General features: G+C 51.3%; 1 protein-coding gene across 3 annotated transcripts in view; it reads right to left on the reverse strand.

Annotated features, from left to right (window-relative positions):
* The window catches only part of ZMAT4 (zinc finger matrin-type 4), an 87,810-nt gene that overhangs the window by 45,263 nt on the left and 21,498 nt on the right, over positions 1-21,049 (reverse strand). The window contains exon 1 of one of the 3 annotated variants that reach the window (XM_040538381.1): positions 11,547-11,849. The exons of 1 other annotated variant lie outside the window; for it this stretch is intronic. The gene's annotated coding sequence lies outside the window, so the exon portion shown is untranslated. Of the gene's footprint in view, positions 1-11,546; positions 11,850-21,049 lie in introns of those variants that run through there. One more of the 3 variants, XM_040538379.1, reaches the window with a different exon arrangement.

The raw sequence follows: 21,049 nt of genomic DNA on the forward strand, positions 1-21,049 counted from the left end.
CCTCAGCCTAACCAGTCTGTTGTCAAAAGCAGACGGCTTACAGCTTTTCCAAATGCTCTGCCTTCAAGTGCCCGCACCGGCAGCTCCCACGGCACTTAGAGCAACGGCTCAGAGGGGGACATGTTAAATGGAGACAGCAAATAAAGGAGCTAAATCTGAGATCAGAGCCAAATCCCTGGGTAACTGCTGCCTAAACTTTACAACACACGCCTCAGGTATACATATAGAAGTTACAGGCAAACATCAAAGAGGTTGCTCCCTCAGCTGCTGCGACCGCAGACCTGCCAGCCCCATGCATCCTGCCTCTCCTTCACTGCAATGCGACCCCACAGACCTAAGGGTCTGCTTTTGCATCATCATTTAGCCAGCACATATTAGTGACTTGGGAGCGCGTCAGTCCCATGGGTTTGGTCCACCCGTCGTGTTCAGCACGCAGCGGCGCATTTTGCGCTGTGCCCACCGGTGACGTGGGGCACAACCATCCTGTGCTGGGATGTGAGGGAATGCCTTGGTCTGAGCCCAGCCACCAAGGTGCTGTTTGATCACCTGCTTGGTGTGATGCACACCGAGTTTCTGCACAGGCTTATTTTTCATATGTGCAACCAAGGACAAGGAATGCTATACAATAAAGCACTGAATTCAGCAGCTTGGTTTCTTGCAGTCAAGAGGGGAAAAAAAATTATGGTCCTTTATCCAATTTACTCTCAAGGGCTTTAACCACCTTTCCCAGAATTAACAGCTTCCGAAACCTCTGTATTGAAGAACGAGAGAAGTGACAATTGAGCATGTGCATGAATGCCAAATGCAAAGAAGCTAAAAGTTAAATGCCCTGATTTTCATGTTATGATTTGTGGCTTTTGCTACTGTCACTCTCCCATGGATTAACATCTCGTGTAACACTTCCTGTTATCTTCAGTTGTTTAATTTGTCTTGGAATTAAAAAAAGTCTTTGCTAATAATTAATGTGCTTTCAGCAACTGTGTCACTGCGCTTACAAGGCATCTGAAGAAATGCAAAATACGGCCTTTTGAAGTGCCTTATTTCACAGCACTATCAGCACAATGGATGGTTGAGCCCATTCCATGAGTTCAATTCTCCTTAGGCTCTTATCACCCCAAGACAGGGGTGCTCTGGGCACTGGAGACCACAGCAGCTCCAGCGCAGAGAGCACCGGTGGCCACCGAGGGGGCGGGCAGGGGGAGCAGGCAGCTCGCCGCAGCCTCTGCTACTGTCTTGCCCCAGCAAAGAGCAGCAGGCAGGATGGGATTTCCCATCCCACTGCCAGCATGGGACCTGCAGCCCACCCTGAGCCTGGGGCAAGATGCTTGATTTCGTGGCCACAGGCTGAGTGCTGGGGGAATCCGCAGGCTCTGCCTGTACGAGCACCTGAACCAGCCTGTGCTGCTCTGCAGCCCCAGCAGAAGTGGGGTGTGGGCACCTAGAAAACCACACATCCTGGCAGTGACAGCAGCATGTCCCTATCCAACAGCAGCCCAGTATGAGCCACATCCTAGAGGACGTACACTCCTCTTTCAGCTTGCCCTGTTCTCCTGCCAAACCAAAGACGCTCTGAGTCCCTCAAGCTGTGCTGCACATCTGCCCACATCTCTGCCACGCTTCACCTTCCCTGCAGTTCTTTCTCGGCTCGGGGTTCATCCACCATCTCCTTACTCCCCTCCCATGAAATCCTCTCCAGAGTCAATTTGCTTCACTTCTGCATTCAGCCTTTGATGCATTTTGACACGCTTTATTGGAGCTTTGAAAATCAGAACAAGATTGTGTGTGGCATGAGCTGGGGAGCAGGAGAAATCCTGCACGTGTCTGCTGCATGTGTCAAAACAGAGAGGAAAGGCTGAGGAGAGTGACATGGAGGAGACGGAGTCTCGGTGCAGACAGGAGTCCCAGCCTGAGCACCCCACACACCCAGCTCTGCACGACTTCCCCCAGCACAAGCAGCTCCTTGCTGGGACCCACCTCGACGTCTGCCAGGACAAAGAAAGGGGCAGCTGAACGACAGCAGCAACGTCCTCTCAGCAGATGGTGAAGACATCTTTGAAAGCAGCCTGGGAGCTGCCAGGCCGTGCCCTCTGGCCGGGGAAGCCACAAGTTGTGGGCGATGCCTTCCAGGCAGAAAAGCAGCAAAGGCAACGCTCAGCACCTGTGGGAGCGAACAGCAGAGATGCAAGCTCCTGAGCAGCAGTAAAATCCAGCCAGTACCTTTTTGACCTACTGCCTGCCTGAGGTGGGAACAAAGGGTGAGACAAAGAAACTACAGGCACGCAGACTTAGAGAGCAAAGGAAAGACCTGCGCATGCAGCAGAGAGCAAGCCCTCCATGCCATGAATTGCCGCAGGGGGTGACGGAGGTAGGATGCTGCCAAGTTTAAAGGGAGCTACACTGCAGTTTTGAGAGCGACACCATCCCTTCCCTACAAAGGTGTGTATCCAGTTATACACATGAATTATTTTGATTATTCACACTACATGGTGTGGCAGGATTTAATTGCAAACATGTGCTGACTTGAATAAAAATATATTTAAAAAAGAGATTGATATATTGTGCCTGATTTACTAAAGTTTATAGGGACAGAACTAAGAGCAATCACATTTTGTGTCTCAGGCCATTCATTCTGTGTCCTGCACACTTCAAGGATGAGGCTTTGGCACTTGCCCCAGAGCAGCCCAGTGGCACAGCTCAGCCCTTGGCAACCCAGAAACGTTCTCAGAAGAAGGGGCTAAAGCAGGCTCTAGCAAGGGCTGCGCTCTGAGGGTGAAGGAGCTGATGCAGCCAGATGGCAAGGGGGAGGACTCGCTTGCACCAGGATGCAGGAAACCAGGCACCTGGACCTGGCACCTCTCTGCAGACACAGATTCCCCTTGAGGAAGCCCTGGCCAAGCCCCACCTTGGGGACGAACCCTGCTCTGACACAGCCTGGCACAAAGCCCTGGCTCCTTTCCCTTCTGACCCCCTCCGCTGCCACCCAGGGCTGCATTTCTGGCCGCTCCAAGCAGTGCTGCAGGCAGCAGCGCAGTCACTGCCCTGGCCCTCCAAGGGACCGCAGCCCCTCCGGCATCGCGGGGCCGGCAGCGTGCGGGCGCAGCGAGGCGCCTGGCGGGATGGCATGCTGCAGAGCCAGGGCTACCATGTGATGCTCGTGGTTGCCATGGAGATGGTGGTTTCTCAGGAAAAGATGCATAAATAGGCTCTGCGCCTCCCCGGAGGGCAGCTGGCGCTGCCAGGCTGCCCAGCCCCAGGGCGCAGGTTTGGGCTGCCCAGCCCCAGGTGTCGGGGCCGTGCCACAGCGCGGAGCCACACCGGCAGGAGAAGCCCCCGAGCAGCTCCCATGTGCGGCGTTCTGCAGCGATTGCCATCAGGATGCCACCTTTATTTTTGGATAAGCAGGACCTACTTTTTGCCGTCGCTCCCTAATAATGTACAAAACAGTAGGAAGCGAGTGAAGCTGATTCCCGTGCCTGCAGCTCGTAGCCTCTGGTACTTTGCATAATCAGGGCTTGTCAGTCCCCATCAGCTTCAGCTCAGAAACCCAAGAGGCAAAGCCATGTAAGGTGGCAATGAGCTTAGAAGAATCCTTTGGAGAACAAATCTGTCCATCACTGATGAGGATTATTTTAATACTGGATTTCTTGATAAAAGTCTGCATATGTTGGCCTCACTGACTAAGCTAAAGCACCTCTTACAGAAAACAGCTTCGGTCTCAACAACACCAACCCCAAATCAGTTTTATGTCACCGCTTGTTTGCCAACAGCGCTAAAAACTCCCTGTCCAGCACAGGTTAACAAAGTTAGCGACAGCAGAAGCAGAGATGCGCCCGGTTCTCCTGGCTGTCATCCGATGGGTGGGCTGAGCTCCTCTCCCCTCCCTGGGCTGGTTCCCCCACCCGTCCGTGACAGCTGATATTTGCCAGCCAGAGCTGTAGCACCGAGGGACCCCAGGTGGACCCAGCCTCCTGTGACAGCCCACGTCCGACCACCCAGCACAGCAAGGGTCAGCAGCTGCCCTTCTGTTTGCACACCCCAGGGTGCATGAGTGCATCCTCCCTCTGCTCTAGGAACCGACGGCTCTGCGGTGCAACGCCACTCCAGACAGCATGTGGCTGTCAGTGTATTTTATTGTGCTGGCTGATGCAGGGCATGGGGACAGGTCAGGCCACTTCTGCGGGCAAGAGGATTTATAAGAGCCCAAGCCTCCCCAAGGTAGCCAAGCAGCGCTGGCTGGAACCCTCCGCTCTCGTAATGACTGATGGACTCCATTCCCTTCAGCTACAGCTCCCTTGCTGTAGCAGAACTTTTCATAATCAATGAAGTGATTTAGAAACCAGACACCAGGAATGCAAATGCTGTGTATCTCGGTCCCCTAGTTAGCATGAAGCAGCTAAACTTCTGGCCTAAATTAATTGCACTTCCAAATTCCACATCCTCTAAAGGGTATCAGCAGATTTCATTAAACTTCTTCATATTATCATGTAATCTGTCAATTAACTTTGCATGCAACAGCAAACAGCAACGAGCTTTATCTCAAGTAAAACACAAAACATTTACATCCCTCCTACAGCTCTTTCTTTTTCTCTGTCTATCTTTGATTCTTAAAAAAATCTTTTGTTTGCATTTGTGCATTCTTTTAAGAAGCAGGAACATCTCACATGCTCATCCACAGAGAACAGAAACAAGCTGGACTTCAGACCTGCCTTGTATTTGGTAGCATTTCAGCAAGCCACTCAGATAATTCATGCTGCATTTTCCCCTCTGGAAGAAAAAAATAATAATAATTTAAAAAAAAACACTATTCTCTCCCTCATCACCAGATGAGCAATGAGAAATGGTTAATCAATGCCCATTGTATTACTCCAGTTCCTCATGTGAAAGGGTCTCCAGAAATGCAAACTATTCTATTTTTGTCAGTGAGAAATTAAACTTCTGTTGCAGAATGACCAGAGTCAGGCAGGCTCCAGGCTGGGCATTGCCTGCTCCATCCAGAAAGGGAGCTGACACTAGGGGTTGGAAAGGTCTCCCTCTCTCTGCATAGTCTGAGGACTCCTGTTACTAAAGGATTTACCAGCCATCCCCTGTGGTACTGAGAAACAATAGAAAGGCATTAAACCAGGTGGATGTGCTTCATAGAACTTCAGTTTTCAAGGTGGGGTTTGTAAGTTATCCTTCTGTCATGGCCATCACCCTTCTGTCGCAAAATAAAGTAAGGCTGAAAGGGCTTTTCATATGTTCTGCAAAACCAAAAAATCCATGAGGTTTGGGGGATGGACGGGTACAACTGCCTTTGTATTACACACACAGGTCCAATACCTCCAAAAAGGTGCAGCCTTCTTCAAAAGAGCAGACTAAAGAGACATTCTGCAGTAAAGACACAAACCAGAAGCTAAGAGGTCAAGACCTGGCAGCAGCAGATTTCTGAGAAACGGGAAAGCATCCATCATGTAACACCAGCTTCCCAAAGCAAAGCCTCATCTGGCACAGTCAGGGCTGCAGAACAAAACACTCCTTAAATCGTGGCTTATTCCTGGGAAGACTGTATGCAGCGGGGTTCAACATGACCTGCATAAACTGCCACGGGTGACATGAAGCAGCCCCGTGACCCCTCAGCAGAGCAGCAACGAAACTCGCTCAGCTTGGGAACCTGAAAGCCTAAAATGCACGTTGGGCTGAAATGGTGGTGAGAGCGCCTGTCAGTTATAAGGAGAAAATAACAGGTAACAGACCCCCAGACTGTGTGTGGCTCTTGCCCCTACCATGCCCCGTGCACTACAGCCGAGCCTTTGGAAATCGGATGGATTAATTATTCCTACAATTAGAAGTATCGTGAAGCACCTCTGGTGACAAAAACTAATATTGTGATAAACTTGTATAATTGCTCATTATTTTCAAATGAACAGTTGGATCCAGTTATCATCTTGATGCTTTCATCGGTGACATTGTAAGGTGGAAAATACAAAACTGATTAATTAGTTTTCATTTTAAGTCAAGCCAGGCACTGGCTGCCAATGGCATGTGCTGCCACTGAAGCCAAGAGCTCTGCAAAATTCATAGGGGCAGCGAGCATGTATGTGGAAAACGCCAGCACCCCGTGATGTAAAATCAGACCAGGGAGCAGATCGGCCATCTCATGAACTGGGTTACACAATTTTACACCAACATTTTGACATTTTTTGCATGGTCGGAAGGAAAAAATCCACCAACTGCTCTAGTCTTCTGCTGGCTTGCAAAGAGGGCACGAATGCATGCACACACCCGGGAACAAAGCCGACGTTTCAAGGCGCAGAGCAATGGGCAGCCCTGTTGTGCTGCACCCACACCAGCCTGAACGCAGTACACCAGCTCAGAGAGGCCAGGCAAGGTTGTGCCTCTCTTACTAACACTGTCAGCTCATATGTGCTTATTATATTTCAAATAATAGAGGAGCTTGCACAGCATCCTGTACAACAGGGGCTTTAACTGATTAATTTACGGCTTCAAAAGCAGTGGGTGTTCAATTCCATCCCATTCCTAGGGTTTCTGACAAGCTGCTCCGGGTGCTGAAGATCCAGCGTTCAGAGTTTTTCCCATTTTCTTTATGTAATTTTGAAACCGGAGCCTGCTGAATATTAGCAGCTAGCTGCTGTGTGTCGTGTCTGTGGCTGTACCCTTCAAGACAGCTTTAAATACCAATGTCTCACTTTGCCACCGAGTCCACCCACTGTTTTAAGCGGCTGGATCAAATTTAGGAGCAGTTTCAAGTTCACACTGCAGCTCCCTGTGCCTCCCAGCACTGATATCACTTTTCGCGAGCCACACGTGCAGCTCCATCGCACCCAGCTCCCAGGCAGCCAGGGCCCAGGTCAGGGGCGCACACCAATAGTGCCTATGTGATCTATAAGTAAGTAGATCAAAGGGGGAGGCGAGCAGCACCTCCTGGACCTCAAGTACAGAAGCTGGTACACTGGAAAGGTTTATTAACACTCTCCTGCCTTAAGGATTTGTTTCACCAATAAACGCATAATGGCAAAAAGCAGGTCCAAGCTTAACCGCACCTTCTACCCCCATTTCCCCTTTAACAAGTCAAGATAAACATATTTACGCTTTGGAATTAAAGAGAGTGATACTCTTCTTCCCTACCTCTTTCCAAATCAGGTTCCTGAAGGCCCTGTCTGTAGCTCTCCGCTGGCATTTCCAGGCTCTCCCTCCCTGCACAAGTGGCATGGATCAAAGGAGCCCTTTGAAGTGCTGCTGCCTGCCAGCCCCGCAGGGCGAGCCGGCTCAGCATTTTGCCTCACCCTGGAAGGCAGATAACGACCACCACCAGCACCAGCAGCGCCACCAGCAGTGCCGACCTCCTGCCTCCCCTCACCCTGCAAACTCCACGGGGGGACAGGGCTGGACCCTGCATCCCTCCCAGTGGGAGTCTCCGCTCTGCCGTGGGGGCCCTCATCGCCTACCACACACCCACCTGCACATCCCTCGTGGGACCTGGCATCAGCATCATTTTTGTAACCAGACCCAGGCCCTGCATCCATTGCTACACCACGTGGGGACGAACGGGGGACGCGTGGCCCCAGCAGGTCAGATGGATGGCTCGCCGGGATGCTGGCTCCCTGGTGAACAACATGCCCTCGACCCTGTGTGTCACCAGATCTGCCAAGTCTTTCGAAAATTCCTAGGACTGAACCTTGCACACATGGGCAAAATCCTGTCACGGGGCGAATGCTGCGCTGCATGCGTGAATTCACCCCACACACAGTCTGACAGCCAGACCAGGCTGAGCGTTGGCATCTCCTGCCAGCACAAAGGCTGTCAAGCATTGCACAACAGGCAAGTTTTAATATTGAGAATATTCATCTCCAGCCATTTCTAGTTAATGGAACAAAACAAACTGTCGAGAAAAATGGGAACATTACAGTAAAAACAACAACAAATTAAACCCTAATGCAATTAGAGAGCAATTAGGGATCTATCCTCTGGGAGCATTTTGGAACTCAGGGTCTTTCTCAAAATCTGATCTCTCTGCAACTTTATTTCTTTCTAATTAATAAAACACGATGCGAATGGCATGGCTCCCCCCCAGCCCCTGCATAATGCCATCTTCCTGCTTGGCAGGAGCAGAAGGTGGTGGCAGGTAGAAGCATTCACACCTCTGAGCTTAGCAGAAATGCAGCTGCCAGCAGAGCACAGAGCAAAGGCAACAAGAACAGAAATCACTGCGTGCATCTGTTGCAAGGTGACCAGAAACGCAAAGGCCCAAACACTCTCCTGCAAGAGCCAGGCTGAGTAGGCATGAGCAGAGAGCAGAGCATTACTGACCTTTAGAAAATCCTTTTTTTTTCCTATGCCCAACTTCTACAAAAGCCACAGCCCAGAATAATATGCATTTAATTCCTCTTGACTTTTTAAACTTACCCACATCTGCCTACAGATAAGCACCCGCTAATCCAAATTGCTCGAGTATGCTGCAGAAAGAAGCAGGATAGCCTTTGGGCATCGGTGTATGCTGCATCCTGTCCAGGGCACAAGGGGCTTTCAGCAGCCCTCAGGTGCCACATTACCTGAGAACTTAAAAGAACTTAAAGGAAGGGGCAAAGATGCAGCATCCCATTAAGATGGCATCTCTCCAATCTCATGCACAAGCTGCCTGAAGGTCACAGCTGCACAACCAACACAACAATGCCTAGCTCTGTTAAGCCTTCCTTTAGTGGATGCAAATACAGCAAATGTTCGCTATGGAGGAGAAGGTGGCATGGCTTGGGGGAAAACCTTCCCCTTGTTTCCTGAAACTGCCACTATTCCTGGGACAGACTCTTCTGCACTACACGACTTCTGTACCTTTCAGCAAAGGGCATTTTTCACACATTGTAAGGAATAAGAAAACTTCCATATGTTGCTGTCAGGAAGACGACTGCCTCTGCATCCATCAGAGGATAGTACCTGAGCAGTGGAGGGAGATTGGACCCCTAAAGTTTATGTATTTCTGTACCCAAATCCACCCTGGGAATGTCAGTGGGCAGGTTTTGGCCTAGAAATTGGCCCACTTTTCATCTCTCAAGACAGTTCTGGGTTTCAAGTCCCACCCTTCTCCGTAGGAGCTCAACCCAGATAAAGCACGACACCCAGCCCCGAAGCTACCCAGGTGGCCCCACACAGCCAGGACAAGCCCCCGGCAGTGCTGGCCTTGCCTGGACACCTCAGGCCCCACAGCAATTCCCCTGCACGGGGAGATGACAAATCCATAACTGGGCTAGCCCGGCCATTCATACTCCCACATAAATCTCTGGGCATGGAGAGGGGGCATCACTCGGGACAGGGCTGCACAGCCGCCCAGAGGGCAGCGCTGCCCGCCAGGAGCGAGGTGCTAAGACAGCAAGGATCATCCCTGCACCAATCCCGCTGCAAACTGGTAGCAGCAAATAAAATGGATCCTGGGAAATAGCAGTAAAATGCCTCCGCATACATAGAGGACACCTTTTCAAGAAGGGTTAGTTAGCAATGCCATGAATAGCTAAGGAAACCTGTCGGGCTGTATTTGCTCTGTAGCACACCTGAGGAAGTGGAGATGCAGCGCTCAAACTGTTCTGCACTTTTTGTGATTCCAGCACAGCGAGCAGAGCAGGGCAGCAAAGCACAAGGGAGGGACGTTGGAATTGTGAGGAAAGTTAAAACAAGGCAACACAGACCAAAGTGACGTGACTTCTGAAACATTCATACCCAGGTTGGCCGGGTACACACAGAAACGCAGGGCTAACCGCTACATAGGGACAAGGATTATTTGGAGTGACTCAGAAGTGACTAAGACTGGTCAGAAAAAATCAGTTGGGATGGGGGGAAATCAAGCCAGGTTTTAGAACACAGTCCCACCCAGGGATGCGATGGGAAGGCAGCATCCTCCCCAGGGAAAGAGATGCAGAAGGCACCAGAGCAGGTGCAGGGTCACTGGGGTTAGGAGGTTTCTGATCGACAGGTCTACTCTCCTTGGGGGGGGGCAGGGGGGGGGAAGTGTCCTGCCCTCACTGTTTCTGACAAAATGGGGAGGGAAGACCCTTTTGGTTTTTTACCCTAAAAAGCTCCTGCTCTGCCCCTTCCTACAGTAGATGAGTCACTGTCTAGCAACCTTTATCAAAATATCTCTTACAAAATTGTTTATATCGAGTCACCGCCACTCCCACCCCACAGCACAGTACCACGGAAGCCGCAGGAGACCCCTATCACCATCCCTTTCCTGTGCAATGACGAGAGCCTGAAGCGGGTCCCCCCTTTGTCCAGCATCCCCCACCACCCCACTCCAGCTCCGCTGTGCCCCATGGCTCCCCTGTGTTGCCCTCTCGCATTTCAGGGACGATTGTTTGTGTTTTGCAGATGGATAGCACGTGCTCATACGAGAGCCAACAGCACAACCTCATGCAGAAAATGCAAACTGGTGATTTTTTACTGTCTACTCAAGGCTTCACAAACCTTGTTCTGCGCCCAATGACGCACACTAAAGTCACTCCAGCACCAGAGGAGGGCAAAAGGAGCATGTGGCTACCTGAAGGGCAGCGATTGGGCACGTTCCCATCAGGAGCTGACAGGCACTGCTCAGGTCGGGTATTACTAGTCAATGGATAGGGATCACCAGCAATTCAGACGTCTCAGGAGTCATTACAAAAGATCTTTCAGGCAGCCCCAAAGAGCAGGCACCTGGCTCATGCTGCATGAGGGACGGCCGGAGCTCAGGCTCTCGGACCTATGGACAACCCTGGTGCAACACGTGCGGTCAGCCAGCCCCAGGGGATGCAAACCGAGCCCCTTCTCCACCAGCAGCCACCAGCAAAAGTTTGCAGCTGCTTTCCCTGTGGGCTGCTGCAACGAGCCTGTTCGGGGCTGCCCCAGGGTCAGCAGCCCCAGCCCCAAGCTACCTTCCTGGAAACCCACTTTTGCTCTCTAAGTGGGGCTGGCTTGGGAAGTTCTCCAAACTTCACAAGCAGCAGAGAGAGTAAGCTGTTTTCCTGCATCTGCAGATATTCTCACTTTCATCTGCAGCCCGAGGAGCTTGCTTTCCCCAGCAGGGCTGTGGGAAATACTGCACAAAGACCATTCAGTAAAAGCACCCCGAGTTCCCGCTGACCACCCAGCATGGGAGCTGCCTCGCCAGGGAAGCCCTTGCCAAGGGGCCCACTCGGCTTTGGCCACCTGCTAACAGGTGGATGCCGCGTTCACTAAAACCACCACCAGGAAAGCATCCTGACACCCGGTAGGCATCTGAATCACGAGTACACCGTGTGCCAGCTACCTCTGACCTCCCACCGCAGCACGAGGGCAGCGCAGCCGGTGTCAGGCTGGACCCTGAGCACAGGCTCTGCTGTGACAGCGGCGCCTGCAGCACCGAAACCGCCCCAGCCGCCTCCTGCACCTGGCACCTCATCCCGGCAGCGCAGCGCATCACCTCCCACTGCTCTCCCACAAGCACTGTTATCACACAGCTCTGATTTCCCAATAAACTTTCCTCCAACTCTAATCAACACAGATTCGAGCAACAAGCAACACACAAGCCGGGAGGGAGGGGGCAGTACCTTCACGTTGCTGGTGGGGCTGGCGCACAGAGGATATCGCAGCTGCTCCAGCGATGCTGCCGGGGAAGGAGCACACTGGAGTTGCAATTACAGCTCTCCTCTCCCCGCGACCAGATCTCTCAGCCGTCCAGACCAACTGTGCTGGAAAGGCACTCAGCGATCATCTGCTGGAGCTCCAGCTCCACCCCTAGCAGCAGCGATTGGCTCTGTGGTGCTCTGCAAGGCTGCACTGGCCTCAGCAGCCTCCCTCCGGATCCAGCTCCTACTACCATCAGGAGCTTCCCCAGAACCAATTTCCACGGCCCAAGGCAGGCCCTGGTCTTGGGGCAGGCTTGGCAGGTCAGGGAGAGGCAGAGCTGCCCAACTTCACGTGGTACAGCCTAAATCAAAGCACCTGGGAGGGATTTTCCTTACTATGAGAATATAAGGATGTGCAAGTCTGATTTGCAGGGCAGAGGCTGTGAAGGATATCGCAGGCTCCAGGGGAAACATTTAATTCCAGATTCACGCTTTTGCAGATTACGCACTTATTTTAGTACCCTGGGTTTGTGCAGCAAACACACCTTGCACCACAGGCTCCTGCCATGCATAGCATTGGGGTACCACAGGAGGCAAGCCCTGCACACAGAGATGAAGGGCAGGAGCAGCTTTCTCCAAGCAGTAACTGGAGGTGAGCAGTTAACAAGGGGAATGGCCTGGGTTCACCTCCAGCCCAGGGATTCCCTTGGCCAGGATGGATGGGATGCAGAAGCCATGGAAGGCCAGGGGCAGAGGAAGGCAAGGCAACAAAGAGGGGAAGGAGAAACCAAGGGGTTGCAGAGCCCTGCAAACCATCTGCAATGAGGAGACCATTCCTAATGCAGCACCATGCACACAAGCCCACACACAAGCCCAGGGGTCTGTAATGCACAGCCAGGCTTAAACAAAACAGGTCTCTCTCTGAAAACAAGTAATTTAAAAAGGAGAGTGGACTTTCATTCTTTTGTGAACAACATCCCCCAGGCAAAGGCACTTCACAGTTCAGGCTGAAACACCTGGACACCAAGGTGTACACATGCACAACCCACACATCTTCCTTCTGCCGACGCAAAACCTCAGAGGTGACATTGTCTCACCTTCCTCCTTTCTGCTCCTAAAGAGAAAGGATGCTGAGGACTGGCTGGGTACCACGGAGGGTTTCTGTTCCCACCTGGCTGACTTGGCAGGCACCTCACTTGCCAGCACATGAGCTTCTCCAGCTGAAGCAGCTGCAGCATTGCCAAGGAGCCGACCCCACACGCTGCAAAGAACCTGTGTGATGGGACCTGGGGACAGTGCCCCAGCCCACAGAGGTGCCTCACGCGTGACCAGCAGCATTGGCGTCTCTGAATGCTCACGGTCCCTCCCCACAGCTTTGCCCGTCTGAGACCAGAGACTGTTTGTCTTGCACAAGATTCGGGAGAGGATCAGAAACCTAAGGGTAGTCCTCAAACTGCTGTTTATCCCTCTGCCTTCTCAGCAGCTCATAAATATTCTCTTTGATGCCTGATAATTCCTTTTGTATTTCATAGGCCAATTAATTTGGAGACTTAGAAAATACACTTTAAAAATATCAGAAATCTCTTGCTATTTTGATTCGTATTTAAAATCAGAACTCCTCAAATACACAACAATGTTACAGTGACACTCAGAGCACTGTGATTGCTCATTTCTGCATGAAATACCTGAGAAGTTGAAAACATTTTTTTGCCAGCTCATCGAGACAGAAAAACTCACTAAGGTGGGACAGAGACACGCTACCCCATTTGGTTTTAGAGGATGTATGTGGCGAAGTAGTGGTATGAGTTCATTCCTCATCACCGTACAAGACTGCTACATCATGTCAAACCCAAACGTTGGCGTCACCAATGCAGATGTTGCCCTCCCACTTCCCTCTCCGCAGCACTTGCCACCACAGGGCAGAATAGTGCCCACGTTTTTTTGTCCACCTCTTTCCACTGCAGTCCAATTTCTCTTTGAGTTAACCCCCAACTAGCATCCCACCTGTTACTCTGTAAGAAGGGCACCTGGATGTGACAAGGAGGAAAGCAGCAATAGAAATAAGATCTGAAGAACAGAATTTTTACGGAGTGATGGAAGAAAGATGGAGAGCTCTGAAAGCCCCATAATTAATGGGGTTTGTTCAGCATAGGTGACGAGCTGAATCACCCTGATCTGATGGCATTGTTGCTCATGTCAGGGCAATTCCTTAGCACTTGCAAAGTAGGAAACGAGGACGTGATGGAGCACAGAGGTTCTGCTCCCAGTCTTGGCAGGTGATATTTACAGCCCGTGACGCACATGCAGACAACCAGGAGAAAGGCAGCTAACATGGCTCTGCTCTGCTCTGCCTGCCCTATTCCCGGAACGCGCCTTAGCAGGGACCAACGTGCTGAGCCCCTCAAAGGCCTATGCTGCTCAAGGCAGCAGAGGGCCTGGAGGAACCGCGGCACATCCATTTGTCCTGCATGCTGACACAGGCTTCTTTATGCCTCTACTTCCAAAGCCAGGTAAAAATGAGCGTGCTTTGTTCCCTTTGTGAACATTTGGCTAATCAAAGAGATTACAGACCTCTGCCATTCCGCACGACAGAGCTCTGCTGTCTAGCACCTTTGCCAGAGCCGGATAAAAATGCTGTATCTTAAGTAATATTTCTTGCCAGAAAGCATATATTGCATACAGAAGAGAGCAACTGCCAGGTCTGAGTGGTACCTGGGGCATGAGCATGCCCAGGCTCCTGCAGTGAAGCTGTGACGATGGAGCTGTAAGGACGGAGCCAGGCTCTTCTCAGTCACATCCAAAGATAGGACAAGGGGCAATGGGTGCAAGCTGGAACATAGGAGGTTCCGCTTAAATGTGAGAAGAAACTTTTTCACAGTGAGGGTGACAGAACACTGCTACAGGCTGCCCTGGGGGGTTGTGGAGTCTCCTTCTCTGGAGACACTCAAAACCCACCTGGACATATTCCTGCATGAAAGGATCTAGGTGCTCCTGCTCCAGCAGGGGGATTGGACTGGATGGTCTTTCAAGGTCCCTTCCAATCCCTAACACTCTGTGTAACTGATGGTCTCAGTAAGGTGGTGCCTTTAAGGAGCAAGTTGATTTAGTTTGATTTGTTTCTATTAACCACACTTTTTAGAAGGTCTCAGGGATTTTGCTTGTACAAAGTCGCTGAGCCACACTGCTGCACTTTTGCTACTGGGTGTCTGGAACACTCACATAGGTGGTAAAATGCTCTTTAAATCACCCAAAGGACCCCACCAGCAATTTTTCTATTTCCAGCTTAATCTGCCTGGCAGTAGTTTTACAAACTGTTCAAGCTATGATGCCTCATGATCCTGCTTGGCTTTTTAGCTGCAAATGCTCCTTAACAGTTAGGGGTTTAAGCCATGCATCTAAGCCTCCAAAACTGACACAAACTCCTCAGAGCTGCCACCTGGAGCCTCAGATACTTCAGTGCTAAGAAGGGCAGATCAGACAATATTTGCAGTGATACACCTGCACCTGCCATCCAGGGAAGAGATATTTCTTAAATCTCTTCCTCTTTTTTCTTTTTTTTTTAAGGATTACTTAATTCCCATGAGCACCACATGCTCTCTTTTAATGGCAGGCAGCATCAGCACAAGAAATTTTAGAAATAACTTGCAAATTAATAACTCTCTTGAAATTGTTCAAGATGCACCCTCCCAACACCTGGCACATTCCCTCATCTAGCAAGGAGCACTAACAGCCCTTCTTCAGTTTTGCTTGTGGCTCCCGGACTCAGGAAGCACCCAGCGAGGCTGCCCACTTCGCGGCCTCCAGAAAGGGGCACGAGGCTGCTGCTGGAAGAAGCCAGGCACCAGCATCCAGCAGCAGCCCCCGAGGCACTGTGATGCACTGCTGTACTGAAAAACATGTGCAGCTGGGGAAACGGTGAGCCAGCCCAGAGGGAGCAAAGCAGAAACCACAGCACAGGACCAGGGGTAAGAACCCTTAAATAAACCACGGCGAGAAGCTGCCCTGGCTCCTGCACTGCGTGGGGCCGTTCCCTCCCCTGGGGCTGCAGCGTCCCAAATGCTCTCCCAGAGCCTGGCAGTGTCCCCGTGGCACTGGCTCAGCGCAGCTCAGGGGTGGCGCGCTTCAAGGCTCCCCAAACAGAAACGCTTCCCAGCAAAATTCCTCTTGCAGAAAATAATGGCAAGTCTGAGTAATGTTTTACTGCCCTCCTTTCTGCCAGGCAAAAAGGCATAGCTCCCCACAGCTCTCCCTGATAGACTTGGACAGCCCTGGCTTTGTCTGAAGCGCAGCACTGGAAAATTCAGCCTCTGCTCCGTCCCAGCACCCTGCCAGGGCTTCGGAATGTGTTTACTGGCCCTGAACTGGGCTGCTAATTATGGAACAACCTGAAATGCATCAAAATATGGAGCAGTAAAGCAGCAGCTGTGATTGATTAGCAGTAGTGAAGCTGAAGGGTTTGATCATTCTCAAAATCTCCTTAACATCTCATTCTCCAAGGAGGGAGAGGCAACTGCAGCCACAGAACAAAGCAGAGCTCAGGTCAGGGCCTCTTCCTGCCTGGATGGGCTCTGAGCAAGCTGCGCTCCCTCCTGCAGTGCCTGCAGGAAAAAGGAGACCAGGACAGATGAGCGAGCTCACCAGGCTGCCTGCCCGGGAAGGAGGTGACTGGACTGACTTCCTGAGATGCACATGTGCCACCGGCACTGCTGCGTGGGCAGACCACTTGCCAGCATGCACGGCCTGAACCTGAACTCTTGCAAGCAGCTCTCGTTCACACACAGGTGAGGGGTTGCCAGAGCGTGGCTGACCCAAAAGCCCAGCGCCACCAGGCTCAGGGCGCTCAGCACTGCCGCAAGCACATTTTGGGTACCCAACATCCCCTGCTCTTGGTGCTGCTGCCAGACTTGTGACCTGGCGAAAAATAGAAACCAGATTTTTCCTAAAGAATCCCTGGGTCTGACTGTCTGCTACTGATGTACTCCTTGCTGTGACATCCAGCTCCCCAGACACTACATAGCTCAGTGAATAATTATAAAAATCTCCAGAAATAAACAAGATTTTTGTCACAGTTGTAAGCACGGTCCCATGTTGCTTTCCACCCGGGAGAGCAAACCATAGCTTTGCTTCTCCTTTGTACTAAGGCCACACATTAGCATGGTGGTGAGTGAGGAAGTGGGACTCATGGCATAGTGTGGCCAGAGGACAAACAAGAACCAGGCTCCGCGGGACTGCCGATTGCTCCCAGAGCACATGCTCAGCTCTCCCCTCTTTCCCCAAGGGAGGAAAGAGGGAAGCCAGCTCTCTTCAAAGCCATTTTGTTAATTAGCAGTCGCTGCACAGGTCAAGGGGCATGGCAAAGGCACTGGATGGAAGGGAAATAGTCAAAGTAAAATTAATACCCGATTTTTTCCAGAAGGCCCAGCTCATGTGTGCATTCACAGCTCAATGCCTACACAGCAGAGCATGTCAAAGGACACTCTGAAATCTGCCCAAGCACATCGTAACCAGGGCTGGTAAGGTGGAGGTCACCTTGTCAGACAGAGGGGGAATTGCTGGAAGTAGCTGTACTTTGCACTTCAAAAAATTGACTTCCTCTCTCATTCCAGTAAAACAATTGACATGTGGCAAATGCTCTGCTGTCCCTAGGACAGTTCCAGGCTTTCCCCTGGAACACCACTAATCAGACATGAGTCTGCAGACTCAGAGTGAATTCTGGAGACAGGAGAGATGATGCTCTACTGTGCAATGCAGCAACATCTGCTGCTCCTCTCGGCGCTCGCTGTTTCCCTTCCCTCCTTTGGGCTGTGCTGTGCTATCTGTGTTCCATTTTCTGAGCTAGAAGGCGTGGGGGAAAAGGAGAAGGAGAAAGGAAACCGTAGGCAAAGGCACGGTCACCTGAGCATTGTTTATTAGACATCCTTGCAGCAGACTCTGCCTGAACTGGGAACTCATCTGCAATGAGACAGGACACGACAACACTGCCCACAACCCCTGCTCTCGGTTTGCCACCAATGCCAGGGGCTGCGGGCAGGTGAGAGCTGCAGCACTCACCGGAGCAGCCTCTGTCACTGCCGCCACTCCTCTCCTACATCCAGTTCCCACTTCTGGTCAGAGCAGAGATCACACACCCATGCAGAGCACAAAGCAGCGCTGCTCATGGAGTACTGCTTGGGGCCAGATCCTGCAGCCCCAGCCCCGGCATGGAGCAGGGGCCAGCAGCCTCCTGGCAGCCTCACCGTCCTCACTGCTGCGAGACAGCAGTGATGCAAATTCTCTTCTGAGGCACGAAGCCCTTCAGGCTTCTCCTTCCCTGACATTCAGCAGGGAAACTAGAACAGGCAGCAGCAAGGCCTTTTGCAAAACAAAGTTTGGTAAACACGTTTAAAGTACTACATGCTTTTTCATTGAGGTTTGTGGGCCCTTCCGCCAGCTCATGCTATTTGAAACAACCTGAAGTAGCAGCTGACCCTGGCTCCATTCCACAGTTAAACATGCCTGCAGGATGTCCCTAGATAGATTACTTTGATGCTGTTAGCTCATCCTCAACCACCGTCTTTAATCCAGGGGGATAACAAAAGTCTGAACTGCAGCCGCCTTCCAGGAGCCCAGACTCTGGCAGAGCATCTTGAGCTCTGTGCATAAGAATTGCAGCACCCAGGGAGTTTAAACAAAGAGCCCCAGGCAGTCCCAGCCTGAAACACTGGGAACAATGCCATTCCGCACAGACAGGAGAAGATTTTTGGAAATGCAATTTCCGAGGTCACCTTTTATCATCCAGGCAAACCAGATGTGAGATGCAAAGCATGAGCACTGCTTCTGCGAGCCAAAGCCAGCACTGGTGACCTCCAGCAGTCACGAGGCAGTGACCACCCTCTTCCCAACAGGTCCTTGCCCACTGCTTCTGGCACCCCCAATGCTGGGTCCGAGCTGTGGCAGGGTGACCCCGCTGCCCCAAAGCCTCTGCGAGGGATTTGGATCCTCTCTGAGCACAGGCAGCCTTGGTCCACTAATCTCATCGGCAAAAATAATTTTACGCTTTCTTGTGAGAAATCCTCACAACAAAGCCCAGAAGATGCAGTGAGCCCAGACAGAAACATATTTCCCCTGTGGTTTCCCCAGTGCCTGACTGCCAGCACACAGACATGCAATTTGTGCCTCACTAGGCAAAACCCACTGAAGTGTTTAAGCTGACAACAGGAGCATTTCTCTGAACACTGCCACCTCAGCTGACCCCAGCACGACAGCGCAGGCTCCCCACATGCCTTGCCAACACCCACTCTTGCAGCTGCCTGCAACTCTCAGCTTTGCAGCAAATTTTACCTCTACGTGAGCTCTGTAGCTCCCCACACACTGCGTACCAGCCAGTAGTCCTTTGCTGCACCCTCTTTTTGCTGCGTCAGAAAGTTTGGAGCTTCTCCCACCCCTTTTACAAGGGTAGCACAAAATCTGCCATTGCGCTGGGAGCCACTGGGTAGGCAGCCAAGGGCTGGCCCAGCATGGGCAGGCGGCAGGCAGGACCGGGACCCCAAAGCTAGGATGGCAGCACCACATGGGATGTCCAAAGTGACTCACCGCAGCACGGACGGAGAGCGACACCATGGTCTCTGCAGATGGTCTGCACCTCTCTGCATATGGCTGGAATGGGAATTGCCCTCCCAGAAACAAATTCTTTCCTCTGATTTGTGTACTGCTGTATGTATGGCACCAGGAGTCATTTCCATACCCACCCTTGCCCAGTATTGTAGGGTACTGTTTGTCTGCCTTGCTATAAATAGTTTCTAGCACTACTGAGCAAGGATTAATGACTTTTCTAATTATACCACCATCAGTTGGTGACAGGGGAATGATAGCGTGCAGATCTCTGAGCCCACTCACCCTCCGCATGGCTGGATTGCTATGTGCACTATGTACCTGTGCATCACTCCAGTTTCAAGGAATATCAAGGCACAAGCACAGCAAGACAAAAAAGGTATGTCTTAATATTGAACAAGACGTCTGGGATCCATATCTACCCCAAGTTTGCTAAAAGGAATCCTAACTGTTTTGAGAGGCATCTCAGAGCTGCACTTGCACATAAACAGTGTCTGTGATTCTTTCCATCTCACACTGATCCTCCCGAGTATTCTGGAGACCTGTTTCATATCAGCTTCCCAATTAACCCTCAATTCTAAATTGGCTCTCCTTGTTTACTAGGCAACTGCTTGCTTTGACCTCCTGGAAAGGAGCATTTTCCACAAGCCTGCACTACTCAGCCTGCAGCAAGGCTGATCCCTGCACTGTTACACAGCTGCTCACATTTCACCAGCTTGTTGCAGTCCTTGCGGACGTGAGCTGGAAACAATTTGTCCTTTGTTCAAACTTGTCTTTTCCACAGCTTGCTCTTAGTGCACGGAAGAATTCACGTAGCAGGGCTCTTGCTCTGAAAACTACCAGTAGGAGGAAAGTACGCCTTGCAACACTTGATGGTAGTATCTGTCCATATTCCGAATTTTAAGTTTTCCTATTTATGACAGCACGAATAAGATGCAGTTTCAGATGGGGGCATAGTATTTTGTTGCCAAAATAACTCAATTTTCTGAATGATTGATGGCAAAGGCAAAAAATGTTTTCTCCTGAGAACGTGGCAGGTGCGTAATTTGCCTGGGAAACTTACTGGAAAACTTCACAACAAAGGAGCACTTCAATGACTTGCAGCAGTGCAAGTTTCAATTCTGAGGTCACACCAACGTGACAGGGAGAGACAAGCCAGGCTTCCTTGTGCTGCCTGAAATTTCCTATCTGTTGTTCTAGCACTGAGATCAGCAAAATCCGCTGGGTTTCTGAAATAGTATCTCGGGCAAAAACCTCGGTCTGCCTATTGCATTTCTTCACAAGAGCTATCAGAAGGAAAGGGATCAGGCAAGTTATTTTGTCCAGTCATTTGGAAACAATACAAGGCAATCTTTGCAGCAGAGATTCTGCTCTTTGTCGGGTTTAATTTAAGGTCTCACAGGCGATAACAATTCTATCAGTTCCCCTAGGCAGTGCCTTGTGTCATGTAGTTAGGGCTACAAGAACCATTGCAGGTCTGGGACGCGGCACAGGGGTGTGATCCACGGGCCCATGTGCGGGGCTCCCGCATGGCGTCCCCAGCCAGCACCCACCAGTTAATGCTGACGTTGCAATGCGGGGACAGCAGGGGAGCCCAGGGCTGCCCACCCACAGCCTCGCAGCACCGGCCTCGTGGCACCTCCCTGGGGAGGCTGCAAAGCTCGGCCGTGTGCCCCGTCACCGCATCCACATGGCAGATCCTGCTGCCGGCACCTCGCTAAGCTCCTGCTGCCCCACCGACCCTCTGAGAGCACCCAGAAACCACTGCCACTATTTTTAGAGGGCTAAATACGTCTAGGGAAAAATATTTCAGTGGTACACGATTGCCTCTCAGATGCACCGGCCAACACTCAACAAACAGCCGCAGCGTCAGTCCGGCACTGTAAAAATGAAAT

This window comes from Cygnus olor, chromosome 27 (genome assembly GCF_009769625.2).
Source record: "Cygnus olor isolate bCygOlo1 chromosome 27, bCygOlo1.pri.v2, whole genome shotgun sequence".
NCBI lineage: Eukaryota > Metazoa > Chordata > Aves > Anseriformes > Anatidae > Cygnus > Cygnus olor.